At 39.7% G+C, this 13325-nt stretch overlaps 2 protein-coding genes across 9 annotated transcripts in view; one reads left to right on the top strand and one right to left on the bottom strand.

The window, feature by feature from the left end:
- The window catches only part of MAF (MAF bZIP transcription factor), a 211466-nt gene extending 199584 nt beyond the window's left edge, over nt 1-11882 (top strand). Inside the window, exon 3 of the mRNA XM_083851644.1 lies at nt 11866-11882. The gene's annotated coding sequence lies outside the window, so the exon portion shown is untranslated. The remainder of the gene's footprint in view (nt 1-11865) is intronic.
- The window catches only part of WWOX (WW domain containing oxidoreductase), a 508525-nt gene that overhangs the window by 20910 nt on the left and 474290 nt on the right, over nt 1-13325 (bottom strand). The window lies entirely within an intron of this gene.

Here is a 13325-nt window from a genome sequence, read left to right as displayed (position 1 = left end):
CCTTTAAGCAGTCTCATTGTGCCAGGAACAAAACAAATTATCATCTCACTTACATTTTAATTTCTCATAACCCCTTCATCCTGATCTTCACTCTTTCTCTTCCCATTCATTCCCCTGCCCCAGCTCTGTTCCTTCCAGTTCGTCCTTCCAAATCAACCACCTGCCTGTTTCGGATTCCCTAGTATTTCAACACAAGAGGATCTGAAAATCAAAATTTTATTCTCTCTAACCTACACCTGGTGCAGACCTCAGAGAAGCAAGGGTGAGAAAATGTCTTCTTGACTGCAGCCCCTGTGTAGCTCTGGGTTCTGAGGACGCTGGTGATTTAACTAGTTAACAGGTCTACTTTATCTACCCTGACTCCACTTTCCTTTCTGCTTCTGTTTTCTCTACAGTCCTCCTAACTTCCCTCTCTGTTTTTATGAATCCACCAAATCTAGCTCCAGAGCTGGATTCTGGATTCACATTTCTCTAGTGTCTGATGAAAAGCTGAAGCTGAGGTTTGTTTTAAATGTCCTGGTACTGGAAAAGCTATTTAAAACATTTTAAAGAAAATAAACTTCAACACTTTAGTAAGCTAGAAATCCATATTAAAATGCAAAGGAAATTATATTTGCTCAGACTAGGCATTAAGCAAAGAAGTGACACAGTAGGCAGAACACTTCAAGTATAACCTATGATGGCAAACATCATGATATAATGATGTTCCACAACGTTGTCCGTATGCGTAAAACCCTAATTAATATCTGATGAGAAATATATTTGATAACAGGATAAATTTACAGTAATCAAACAATGATAGATCTATAAACACACTACTAACAAAAACCTTCCTCTCATGATCTTTGCCTGCTTAAGCAAATTATCTGTAAATAAACAAGTTGTACAGACCTAAGGAAAGTGTTAACCTGTAAATTGCCTGTCTGCTTCTCTCTTTGAATGTTGCTGAAATTGTAGGGCTGAATTTTGTCATGACTCAGGAGATAAATCATCATCTTCTCCTACAATATAAAAATAATATTTGTCTAGAAGTCCAGGGATTACAGCTACAATGAGTTTAATTAAACAAACTACAAATTTCTATGCTGATTGACTTTAAATAACTTTTCTGGGCACTTTTGTTCCTTTTAACCTGTTGGTGTACTAGAAGTATTTAGGTGTATTTATGCTTGTTTCTTTCTTTCTTTCTTTTTTTTAATGTCATGGAATGTTAGAGTTAGATTCTCACAGCCAGGTGTGTTAACAGGATGGTTATTTGAGTTCACTAAAAGCATATTTAATTTTTACTTGTTTCCAGAGATAATCGGAAAATAAATTCAGTTGCATTGTGCAACAGACAGCTCTCTTTAAAGATGGTAGAAGATGGTGTGTTTCTCCTACCACTGTTGGAACTAAAATACATTATTAAAACCTATAATTTAGCTATTCCAGGGAAATCATCCAATTTCACCATGGTCAGGAACCGTGGGTCAGGGACCCATCCCTGCTCAGCTCATCCTTTCTGCAAGAAGATTGCATGAAGAAACAAAAAAACCTGAGCAGGACAATCGCTTCCTCGTGGCGTGCTAGGATTATTCAGACAAGGTCGGGGCCAGCTGGATTGGGTGAGCATCACCCGCACACGGATGCACGGCTTTCCCCAAGCCCAACTGTGCCGGCACTTAGCCTGCCTGTGAACTTTTGTGACGTGCAGGTTCGGAGGTAGCACACATGGGAACAGACACAAGTGTAACCACAGGCTTATGTGCAGTGACACCAGCGTCATTTACATGTCACGTATACTTAGAGATCTCTCTTGGCAATTGAGAGTTATGAAATCCTGTTGTACAAAGTGTATTGCTTGAGAAAACTGAAATTACAAGCAGCATTGCTAAACTGTGCTTTCAAAAGCTTCTATAGTTCATATGATTGATATATTTTTACAGAAAAGACACACATTAATCTTATGATATGAACATCCAGCACAGGAAATAAAGTCCTTACATTTCCAAGCAGCCCAGGCCATGGTTTAACAAGACAAATAGATGCTGGTTACACATCGCAGGCAATCCTAACTTGTGTTGGTTTGCTGCCCACGCTTAGCTGAGTCATCCCAGTGGCTCTGCATGAGTAAACCCTTACCAACATGAGGACTGCAATGAATTCCTCCCCAGTTTGGAGCTTAAATTCAACTTATTCTGAAACCAACAACTACGGCAGCGTGGGAGATAACAGGATGCCCACCCCTCTGCCTTTCGTACAGTAAGAGATACAGGAGGAAACCAAGGTATGATGAAATATTGTATGATTCTCATTAAGAAAAGTGACAACAGCAGCAGACTTCTTAAAAGTCTATTGGAAAGATGACAGAGCCTTGACCCAGATAAAAATAGCTAGTTCTGAAAATGAAGACTCTTTTCAGCAGTAAGTTATGGATGGGGCACTCTCCTAAGTACACCCTAGTTTCTTTGGGGTAAGGGATTGATGTCTTCCACCTGCTCAGCGTCATGCTCCTTGGGCATCCTGATGTCTAATGTATGTTTATGTTTCATGCTGCCATGCAACTAGGGCTAATTTACCATGCTAAGCAGGGTAAATTTCCACAGATAGATGGGTTGGTTGAAATTGCTTTGGGCAGCTAAGTTTGATCGCATAAGTACATCCTGAAATCCTTTATTGGCTGCTTCCACGTCAGGTAGAGACATGAGCACCTCAGCCCCACGTCTTGCTGCTCATCATTATCCATCTGCAAAGGTTACCACCCTAAACTATCTGCAGTATCAGCTGCTCACCTAATCACTCCGGACTTGTTTCAGTTAAAGAGTGCCTTAGCAAAGACCTATTTTTTAAGCTGCTGAAGACACCAGGCTTTTGCAAGAACTACGTTAGGGATTGATCACATAGACAAGGGTAGCAGCAGTTCTGTCAGAGTGACTGTGACGTGCAGCTTGACGTGAGCCAGGGGCAAGAAGCTTTTCAGCAGACGCAGCCCCAGTCAGACAATGAGGCATGAACATAGCCTTAGAGTCTGCTCAGACATGTCTGCAATATTAATGATAATATCCAAAAATCACCCTGGTGGGAATGAACACATGTGAAATCTATAGTAAGTTAAAACACTAGCAGCAAAATTCTTGTTCCAAAAAGGCAGAATAAACGAGCTCCAGTATGGAGCATTACTGCAACAACGAGTTTAAAATAGACTGGGCAAACTCCTACATTGAAGAACTTTTGTTATAAGTTCACGTCTTATCCTCAGGACTCTAAAATTATCTAATGGTTATGCCATCTACACTACAAAAATGACACAGTGTCGTGCAGAAGTGAAGGAACTTCAGGAGGCAACAACAGGTCATTTTCTGCTGTTATTGGCTTGGGCTGGAAGAGCACGGATAAAAGTTGAGACTGCTCAAAAGCCCAGAACTCACAGAGTCAATTGAAGCCATGGCAGAAACAGTCACCTTCTGTGAATGCTGGGCAAACTGAACCAGCATGGTTTGAAGTTGATTTCTCTTCCTTTCAAATAAAATAGCTTGTGAATTGATTAGAGGTAATAGAATTATTGGATGGTAGCAAGGAAGGGGATTTAAGGAAGATGTAATGACACCATCAAAGCTTTGTTGGGTTGCTTTTATTAGCCTGAATCAGCTTATAGCAGTCCTGACACTAAGAGGTTAGAGGAAGTCTGTTACAGGCTTGCCTATGGGATGAATGCATAACAAAATCCTTCTGTAAGGGAAAAAAAAAAAAAAAAGAAGTAGAAAAAAAAAAAACAGAGACACGCACCAAAAAAGAACGACAAGTACAGTACTTTAACAGGGAAAATTTCCTCAGAAAGGAAGCAAGCAATGAGGCTAGGAGAGGAATAAATGGTGTAGAAATGACAATCGCTCTTCAGTCAGGGCCCATGACTGCACTCACTGCTGATAAGATCCAGCATGTGTCAGTTGTCAAGTGTCTCTTGTCACACTTCAATGTGAACTTTACAGCGAAAGGGGGACAAGAGGCAGTGAAGGGGAAAATGGCACGGCTCAGAAGGACTTGTGCACTCAGTGTGAAGCCATTTCAATTTTATATTCTAAAGGACTTTGTAGGTGATCCCATGAATGCAATTATTCGCACCTAATAAAAGCAACATATGCTAAGACAATTAAAAGATTTTATTATATATCTATTCATTGTATTTAGTTTTAGACAGCAGATAAACCTAATTTGAAGCAAGATGTTTGCAAGGCAGAAAGCAGAAATAATCGTGGTCTGTATCTATAAGAATGTTAGTGATTAATTATATTCTTTATATAAAAAGGTGAATTGATAGAACCTTCCTCTACTAATGACAATTTCACCTAGTAAATGAACAATCTAATTACAAAGCTCTCATTAAAACAGCATAACTTTTGACATATTGCGTCCAGTTTCGGTGAGTGCAGATTTAAGCGATTTTATTATCTGTCAGGAATGTCTGTGTGCAGACATATTCCTTGGCTGACATAACACTGCAGCCTCCACACACTCTTACCCCCTCTCACTACGATGTGAAGGTTACCCCATCACAAATGAGCTCCTCCACCTGGGGGCAGAGAGACACTATTGCCCTGATGGTCAACAAGCTGGGTTTCTCTTGACTTGCATATATTCCAGTGTGAGTCAAGAGATGAGCTCCCTTTATTGAAAATAAACTTGCCAGCTCCCGAAAACAAGCCGGTCTGCTCTGCAGTTTGTAAACATTTTGTGCTGTCAGACCAAACCAGGCTTAGAGATGCTTCAGAAAATAAAAACTTAGCGTCAGCTTTCATTCTGAACACACAAAAGTGCAAAAGAAATGCTTCTGAGTAAAGGATAAGCTCATGGGTGACGTTTCCTAGCAGACCTGGAGTGGCAGCTCTGGTACAGTCAGTCAGTGTGGAAGTGAGTAAGTCGTGGGTAATTATGGCAAAGATTTGCATATGACCGCACTGACTCCCCTCATTGAGGCAAATGAAGGGTAAAAAGGGACTCTGCTACTGCGAGCCTACCAGAATTAAGCAGAAATCTAACACTTCATGCATAACTAATATTATTATTGTGTCACCTAAAAATCTCATATACATAGCAAACAGCAGTTGTGGATGGGTTCAACTCCATACAGCCGGGAGTATCAAAGGCAGATACTGCATGTGAAAAAAATCATTGAGGACCTGTCACTTTTTTTCTGCTGCCAAGTAAGCAGTGTCAGAAGACAGTCCCTGTATGATGCTCTACTTGAAATCACAGTTATAGACTGAAGTTAAACTGCAAATATAGTTCACTTGTTGAGGAATGAATTTTCAGTCCTCTCTACAATCTTAAATGGAGTCAAAGTGAGCAGTTACAAATCACTTAACAGCAACCAAAACTTCAGTGTTAACTACCAGCCTTTCATGGTTGGTAGTTAACTCTCTAAATTCATGTGAAAAATACTGTAAAAATCTAGTATCAGGCAAAATAAAAAGAAAAAAAATGTATAAGGAACAAGAATGTAAAAAAGATACTAAAATGGGCATTTCTTTCGTCCCCTATAGGATCCTGAGTCAGAGAAAAGTTTGACATACACAGTGACCAGAGCATAGAGCTGCTTCTGTTTGTCTAGTCCTAGTAGAGTAGAACAAAACATCTGATTTGGGACAGCAGAAGAGAGGCAGATCTAAGGAGTGTGCTCCACTGTGTGGGGAATAAGCCAGCTCCTGGCAGCTCTCCCACAACTTCTGGACAACAACGAGCAAGTACTACAGCTCTTCTTGCTCATAGCATGCCTCGCAGTTGCTACTGCAATGGCACGAGCGAGTTTGCTGGCATGAAATTAAACTGGACCTGACTGAAGCTCTGCGACAATGTCTGTCGTTTTCTTTTCCTTTGACCGAGGACAGAAAAAGAAGTATCAGTCACCTACGGCAGGTACTCTGAGCCAGTACTGATACTAATACCGGCTATCATAATGGAGCTTGCTATTGAGGAGGAAAATGAATTGAGGTTAAAAAACTCTTTAAAATAATTCCTCTTTGCTAACAGAATCATGGTACAATTTAATTACACAGCATCACACGTACGAATCCATCACAGCAATTTTCTCTGAGGTGATTGCAATTCACATCTGGAGACACCAGTAAACTCAGTGGTATAGGCTTTGTACCCTACAAGTCAGTTCTCTCGACTTGTCTTCAGCAAGACTAAAAAAGGATGAAACACCACCAGGACAGCACCCAACTCAGGAAGCATCAGATGTTTTCAGAGTTTCATCTCAAAAAAGTACTGTAATACCCAAGTGCAAGTTTATAAATACTGTTTGACTAATGATCTAGAACAGCAAAGCAAATGGAAAGCGTACCTAAACCTAACAATCATAAGCTATTTTCCCACCAGCACTTGCATACCTATGAAGTGAAAATATCACCAAAGATCTGGTTAGTTTGAAACACGACTCATTAATAATACAGATATTTATCAGCATCCTGTCATAGACACAGTTAAAAAATATTTGTGAATCCTGCATCAAATGGATCCTTTCCCTGGCTGCTGATACTGAGAAGTTTATCATATTTAATCTTTGGACTACAACTTAACACAGGAACTGGTCTTTTACCTTCCTGTCCCACAGAACAACTCCAGGGATCCCAGGATATGAAGCCCCCCTTCCTGTAATGACAAGGACCTTTACAGAATACCAAAAGACAGATTTTCTTCAAAGGTCATAAAAAGTTATTTTTGGAAGCATCTCAAGTGTACACGCTGAACTTTTTATTTTTTTTTTTAATTTTTTTTTGATGCTGACAGACTTTTTTTTTCTCTTTTATTAAAGTCACAGTCTTCTACCCTCCTCCCTTGTGGGAAGAGTCTCTTTATTAAAACCTGCATCATTACTCCCTTATCCCCCCTCCCAGCTCCCCATCAACTCACAGGCCTCTATGCTTCCTTTAAAAATAAAAAAGTGCACAGGGGTGCAAAAGCTTGATGCAGAGCATAATAGGGATCAAACCGTAAAGGAAACAAATAACTGTGCATACCAACCTTACACTTGTGAGCGTGCAATAAAAAACCACAGAGTCTTGTATTAATGTTCCACCTAGGTCTTTGTTTGAATATACAGATTTGGAAAGGAAACGTGGCTCTCTCGTTATTTATATGACTGAAATCTCTTTTTCATTTGGCACCTCTTTATGATTACAAACTGGATATATGATATGCAAGGGTATTTACTAGGAGGTCATACTGCTAGTATTTAGATTTAGTCACATAGCTGTTGTATGCAGCATTTTATCCTGTAAGCATCGCACATAATTGAAATGTACACCACAGAGCCCATGAACAAATGAGCAGCTTGCTGCATTACAGTATGCACAGATTATAAAAGTATACAGCCATTTCATTTCTGAATGCTGCTTTTATCGTTGGAAAACATATGAACATCGCATGATATCACTGTATTTTTCATATGACTATATTATGTGTGTGAAGCCACTATTTACAATGTACCAAAAGCACAGTCCAAATTTTGAGGTACCATGTTAATACATGATGGCTGTGTACATGAGGGAAAAAAAGGACAAGAATGATGGGCTTTGGGGCTGTTTTTTTTTTTTTTTAATTGTCATCAGGGAAAAGCTTGGTGTTCTGCAGAGAAAAAAAGAAATCACCTGATCTTGATGTTGGAGAGGTGCCAAGCCCATCTGAGGTCCAAATCTATATGTACATAAAAAAGCAGGAAGCAGTCTTAAAAGGAAATGCTAATTAGCTTCCTGGGACTTCAAATTTTAAAAGCTTCTGTGATTGAATTTATTTTAGCAATTCTTTCTTTAAGGAATGTGAAAATTGGCCCTACAGTTGAGACTTCAAACAAAACAGGATGAAGAAGCAAAATCCCTAGTAATATTGCTTATTGCACTCAATATGATTATAGTCGTACATTGATGACTGATCGATAAAAGGGAATTATACATCAGTATAATGACTATAAAAGTAAAATGACTTCTGGTCAACTTTATCAAAATACTTAGAAAAGCTGGAAAAGTATTAGCAATATTAAATAAAGAACAACCAGCAGTTTGACTAAGGGGACAAAAATGGGCTCTCAGTGGCAAGAGTGCTATGATTTTTACATTGGATGGAGCATAAATTAAAATCTTCTGCATTATTAACAACAGTGAACATGTCCTTTGGGGCACAGATTGTAATGAAAGTTCACATTTGAATTAAAGCATGGATGCTGCTGAATAGAGACAAAAAGAATAAGGCAGAAAAACATACAGAACATTTATGAAGAACAAGGGAAGGCAAACACACTGCTAATTTGCAAAAGAGGACAGAAAAAGTAAATCAAGAGTTTGCAACCCATTTTTTTTTCACCCATAGGATTACCATACCTCTAAGACTTATCATAGGATGGCTTTGGTTGGAAGGGAATTTAAAGACCATATGGTTCCAATCACTGCCAAGGGCAGGGACATTTCCCACTATATCAGGTTGCCCAAAACCTGCCCCATCCAACCTGGCCTTGAACACCTCCATGGGGCATCCACAACTTCGGGCAGCCTGTTCCTGTGCCTCATCACCCTCTGAGTAAAGAATTTCCTACTAACATCTAATGTAAATTTCCCCCCTTTTAGTTTAAAACCTTTCCCCCTTGTCCTATCACTATCCTGCTATGTTTGTCTCTTTCTTCTTGAGTCCCAGACTCCAACTGGGAGGATAGAAGGGAACACTGCCTGCACTCCCCAATCCCTTCAACATCTTTCCAAGGGACATAAAATCTCTTTCAATAGGGATTTCAGAGTCTCCTCATTGCAGCCTCATATGTCTCTACACAAAAGAGTAGGAATGGATGATAGCCCTCTGGCTTTACCAGGTTGGTAAGTCATTCACAGTAGCATGAAGAGGCCATCTCTGAACAAGTTTGATTTTAATGTTATTGTGTTATAAAATACTTTCAGTATGCAACAGACTCATCTGAATGCATCAGTAAGCCCTATGATTGTTTTGGCATATAAGCTTCCTGATGATGGACTTTGTGGAGGATTTAGAAGATTTAGACTGTGCAAATATCAGGAATTTCCAAATTAAGCATTTGATTTAACATTTTTACTAAAATCCTGTGTAGGGAGAAATTTTAAGAATAAAATTCAGAGAAACATAAAAAGAAAGGAGACAGGTTCACATTTAGAAAGCATTCAGAGAAACATAGTCTGAAGTTACCTTTGAATTTGAAACACTGGATGTGACATTTAAAGGATTTTCCAAAAATTAGGCAACATGTAAGATCAGGTTTCTTGATACACTTTCTTGTGTGAACTGAAATCAGATTCTTAAAATTTTTACTAGCATAGTTTATTCTTGATTTCCAACATGTGAGTCGTTTTTTTTTTTTTTTTTATGGTATGTTTAAAATCGTTTTCACAATAGAGGAGGTCAAGATAGGAACATGGGTTAACCTCCCAGTTGTTCTGCCATTTCACTTGCATTTAAAGCTACTATTTGTTGCTGTGAAGCAGTCTTTTGAAAGATGATCACTGTACCTGAAATGTAGATAGTTATAAAAATGGCATTAATTTGCTTAGACCGAGAGATTTTCACAGGAGAGCAACTAGCAGAAAACATTATGAAAATGTCCAAGAGGACTGGTAATTGAGTTGATTAGTATGACCTTGGTTATGAAGGTAATAGAAGAATGAACGGTGCTTAGACTGAGTTATAACCCTGCTACCTTGCTCGGAGATGTAGCGAGGTATGTAATTTGTTCAGGGTGAATCCAGCAGCCTTGCCTCTCCCTGACAGGGCGATGCACCCTGAGCAGCAGAGCTTGGCTGGCCACCGCTCCTGTTCCAGCGGCGGAACCAGTGCTGGGGCAGCTGAGAGACCATGAGCTGCACACTCAGCTCAGCACGGTCATTTTCTGCTGGCAAATACTTTCTGTACAATGTTTCTTGAAAAAAAAAAAAAAATTACTAATGGAAACTTTACAGTTTCAGAGCAGAGGATCCACATTCCTATGAATTAAACTCCTCGCCAAACATACATCCATTTATCTAAGCGCAAACTCATCCAACCACACCGTTCTGGTGCTGCTTTTGAACCTGTCACATTTCAAACCTGCAATAACTCTCGCAGACTGGGAGGCTTTATTTGTTCAGAAACTGACTCAGCCAAAGACCTGAATGCTCAAGTGCTCTGAGTGCCTTTCTTCCTTTAGAGTATCTGTAATTATCTGAAGATATTTTAAGTGGCTTACTTATACAGGAAAACCAACCAACCAACCAACCAAACAAACAAACAGATCACCACCACCAACAGCAACAAAAATGACCCTGAAACAATTAGACAAAGAAAGTAAGGGAACAGAATTCTAATAGCTGTACTTTGTATTCATGCCCCTGCTGGTAACCTGGATGTGATATAAATTATCTATTAGGCATCCACAGAATATGTGCTTTGAGAAAAGAGTAGTCACAGAATGGAAGATATAGAAGCTCTGTGAGTAATCTTTAAATACTAAACATCAGGAAATATATTTAAAAAAAGAGAAAGAAACAAGGAGAGGACCAAAAGTGGTATCTTCTTTAAAGTCAGCATAATTTAAATATTACCCCTTTGCTTCTCTCCCTGACTAGCTGCCTTGCTATTTTATTGCAAGTTTCAGAAACAAATAACTGGTCAAGGTTCCCTAGAAGGAAAATGCCTACATAAAAGATTCAATTAAATTGAAATTACTCAATTCAGTCTGTGTGTGTCCAAAGCAAACTCTGCTTTACTGGGAAACCAGACACAGGTATTCAGCTAAAAATTGCCACATATTAGACCTGTAATTTCAGACCCTATTTCCCTACAAAGTACAAATCAATGGTTTTCTGGTTTCATGGCTACCAGGATGTCATCACGCTCTTTTTCTGAGAAAGTCTGAGAGGATGAAAGGAGGAGCTTAGGAAATAACTTTGTATTTTCTCTTAGAAATACAAAATATTTAATTTCTTCTCAATTATTTAAATGCCAAGGAGAAATAGGATTAGAAGTGGAGTCAGAAAATAATCCAAGACATCTAAGAAAAACTCTAAAAACTGTAATCTCAATAACATCCCAAAAATAACCACTGGGGGGGGGGGGGCAAAAGCAGTTTCTGTGTGTCTGAATGCTTTAGAAACTTGCAAAAATATAAGGCTTTCTGAAATCAGGTGTTATATATTCGACTCTCATTTCACAGAGCTAAAATCAAACTGAATATTTAATTCTAAGTATAAACTAATGACCTGATCTGGAATCATGTAGCATGAAGATAGATTACTGTTGGCATGGCGAGTCCCACTGAAATCCCTGGGATATTGTGTGAGCAGAGCAGCCCGCCTGCGTGCCACACAATGCTAAATCAGGGCTCGACACAGTAATGCTGAAACTGAGTTTGAGATATTAATTCACAGTTACCATTTTTAACATCACGCTTTTCTTATCATTTCTCTCCTTGTTTTTAAAGGTCGGTGCATCTAGGTGATATTTTCCATACCCTAAACAATATGCAGGGCATTCAAGTAATAACGTGCTTTCATTATAAAATGTTGCTGTTGAAGCCCTTACATCTCAAAGTGAAATGAAAGCCACTCAAGCCAAACCTTGTAAGGTTTGTAAAGTTTGCAAGTTACAAGCGGGACAGATTTACTTGTGGTTTGCTGAGGTGACACTAATTATCACCCTGTGAACTTTGGATGAAATCCTTGTCCTGTTGAACTAACGGGAGCTTTGCCACCGGCTCCAGTAATGCCCAGGGTGCACCCTCTGGCGTAGGCTCTGTGCCACAGCCTAATGCAATCTGCACAGTGAGCCCCATAAGTTTATCCTGAAAGCCAAAAAACAGTAGGTCAGCTTGTAATCACCCAATCTTTCTCATTTCAGAGGGCCAGCTTGAGTCGCTCTGCTTGGTACTGAAGACCCAAGCAGCTTGCTGTCCTTACGGGAGCTGAGCACAGCTTCAGCCAGTGGATTTAGTCGGTGCTGACGGTAATTTATTAGTATGCGCTACCCAAATTCAAAGACTTTCCAAGGAAGTTTGACTGCAGCAGTAGCATTCTGATTTATGAAGTTTGGTTATCATTTTTAAACCACAGCCCTACACCCAGCCTGGCTCGACTGACAATGACATATACCCAGCGTGGCTGTCAAGCGTCGCAGGCTGACTTCAGGTCCCCACGCCGGGCGCTTGCAGCAACGCCGCCCCGCTCTCTTACAGACACCTGCCTGTAACCGGCCCCAGCCACAGGAGTAAGTGCAGAAGCGTGCCCGCAAGCAGTGCACTCCAAATAAAAAGGAATAAAAACAAAAATCTGACTGTACAAAACCAGCTCTGTGCAATCAAAGCTTGCACTGCAGCCGCTATTGCAGCATTAGAGATTTCAATCCAGGCTTGGAAAAAAAAAAAAGGCAACAACAACAACAAAAAAAACACACCAGAAACCTTATACTAGACATATGACTATATATGTGTACTTGCATGCCAGCACTGCTTGTAAATACGGATGTTGAATGCTCCCTCTCTCTCTACACCACACCATCGCATTTTCAAGAAACCACTTCAGAACATATTTGAACATGCCTACTTAATAGGAGCAAAATGTCATACAACCAAAACATCCTCCCCATGTGGAGAAAGTACATTCTCCACTGCAAACATACAGTAAATGTAACTAGAGGAGGTATGGGAGATCTAAGCGGCGGAAACATGCCTGCCTGGAGTCCAAAAGAATTACATTAAAGATGCTCAAGTGTCATTTTAAGAGTCTGTACCCTGACATCAAGCAGCCAAAGATTCTTTCATGGTCTTTCTTCAAACAAGAAGGCAGAAACACAAGTAGGGATTTTCTTTTATGCTCAGCAAGATAAAAACTGAGTATAAACACTGAAGTATTTATTCTCATAGCAACCCCATGAAACGCACTGTTATTCCCATTTTACAGACGAGGAACTGAGTCACAGAAAGACAAGCTGGCTCACGGTTTTAAAGGTGGCTTAAAAAAAATAAGCCGAGGGCTCTGGGTCTGCATGCAGTGTTTGAGCCACAAAAACAGCATTCATCCTTCATAATAAGGTCAGCTTTGCATTCAAAGACTGTGAAGGTGCTGAAGGAATTCTTTAAATCCTTCTTGTGTAAGTGCTGCTAAAAGCTACTCGACATTAAGATGAGAACTGGTAAACCTGAGCTCCAGTAACACATCCACTCAAGCAGGCTCCAAAGAAAACGTGGAAAATAGGTGTTTCGTAGCTGAAAAACAAAATGCCTTTGCAAATGATTTTGTTTGTGTGAGTGATGTGCTTTTGCTGAAAGACTGGTGTGTGCAAAAAGGGTATATTTTTGGTAC

This window comes from Anser anser (assembly GCF_964211835.1).
Source record: "Anser anser genome assembly, chromosome: 11".
NCBI lineage: Eukaryota > Metazoa > Chordata > Aves > Anseriformes > Anatidae > Anser > Anser anser.
Note: the sequence above shows the minus strand (reverse complement) of the source record. Positions and strands in the feature narration are given on the sequence as shown.